The sequence below is a fragment of the Malaclemys terrapin genome, chromosome 1, assembly GCF_027887155.1.
Source record: "Malaclemys terrapin pileata isolate rMalTer1 chromosome 1, rMalTer1.hap1, whole genome shotgun sequence".
Lineage (NCBI taxonomy): Eukaryota > Metazoa > Chordata > Testudines > Emydidae > Malaclemys > Malaclemys terrapin.
In genome coordinates this window covers 112,593,987-112,595,850 of record NC_071505.1, presented here as the reverse complement: position 1 = coordinate 112,595,850, position 1,864 = coordinate 112,593,987, and positions in this window count along the sequence as shown.

Here is a 1,864-nt window from a genome sequence, read left to right as displayed (position 1 = left end):
GTTACTGAAGTCCTCAAATCATGGTTTAAAGACAAAGTCACAGAGAATCCACCATTTACAGACATTCCTACTGTACTATAAACCTATATATCAAGTTTTTATGAAAGCTTGTAATCTTCTTAAGTCATCATGAATAGGTATATGGACTGTGGTTATGAATCTATGTCTAGTCTAGAGAATACTTAGTCCTGCCATGAGGGCAGGGGACTGGATGACCTCTTGAGGTCCTTTCCAGTTCTCTGATTCTATATATATATATATATATAAAAAAAAACTATGCTCAATCTGTACAATTTTAACGACACATCACAGTAGGGAAGAACCCCTCCCAAGCCAGTTTACACAAAAGCAACAAGTACCTACTGATTGTGCAGTCCAGGAAAAGACTACGATGGACCATTAGTTAATTGGAAAAAAAAAAAAAAAAGGGATTATCATCTACTATGGAAGTGTAAAGCCTGAGGTCACACCTTTGTTTATTTGGCTGTGTAACTTGTATACATGTGCTCTCCTTTACTATTTCATCTTTGAATCTGTGATTTTTGTATTACATTTATTTTCATCCCAAGCAGGTCTGTTGTGCAAACTGTGTTGAGTAGGTGTGCCAGAGTGAACTGATAAGTGGGGGCGAGGGCCAGGTTTCACACCTCTGGGGCTGACGAACAAAAGGGAGAGAAGTACCAGATGCTCAGCCTAAGAGCTCAAGGAGCATGGATTTGGGGAGCCTAGGAACGGAAGGGTGGTTAGTGTCACCCTGTGGAGTAACCGTGGTGGTTGAAGCCTGAGTGAGACATTGTGCTCGTGGGCAGGCGACTGGTGTCAGGGAACGGAACCAAAGCAGCACAGCATAAAGTCCCTCAAGGTTATGGGCAGGCAGTTTCAGAACGCCTCCGTGGTCTGGGTGATCCTCAAAACATCACAGTCAGGCCTCCCAAAATTACAGGATTGGCTTAAAAACCATGAGGGTTTGTGCTGTTTTGTTTAAAGATCACATTTTGAGGCTTTTTTTTGCCTTCTGGGTTTTCTACCTTAGAGTTTTATGCAGCCACCCTTCACCATGGTATGCGAGTGCCATCCACGTAAAATCAATAGCAACAGCCATGTGTCGAGCAGACCCCATGGAGTCGGACACTTCTCCAATTTGGGGCGGGAGGGGGCACTCTGCTTGGGGTAAAGAGTATTTGGGGGAAGTTGTCTCCAGCAGCCAAAGCTTTAGGTATTGTGACACTAGAAATCACAAAAGATGGCAACACTAGGCACAAATTCTAGTTATCTAAATTCCCCTAGAGTTTGAAATGGATACACACCCCTCCCTCACCCCAACTTCCTCTCATTTAAGAAGAGACATTGGGCAGTATGCATGCACGGTTTAAACGCCAGCCATATTTTACCCCAGAAGTGGCTCATCACACATCACTGAAATGTAATGATAGTTTGATAAGCACTTTGGCATCCTTAAACTGAAAGTGCTAGGCTATGGTGATGATGAAGGCCAGGTCTATGCTAGAGGCCTTGCAGTGCCACAGCTGTACCAATGCAGCTACACTGGCATAAGATTTCCAATATAGCCGCACTATGCCAACAGGAGAGTTCTCCCGTCAAAATTAAACCACCCCCAACGAGCGGCAGTAGCTATGTTGGGGAGAGAGCATCTCCCACCAGCATAGCACCGTCCACACCAGTGCGTCTGTCGGTGAAACTTGCGTCACTCAGGAAGGTGGTTTTTTCACACCCCTGAGCGACGCAAGTTACACCGACAAAAGTGCTAGTGTAGACATAGCCAAAGTCAACTTGTGAAAACCCATCGTTTTCAGATCTATGGGAAGAATAGACAAATAAGGAAAAAAGATGAAGACAAACCATC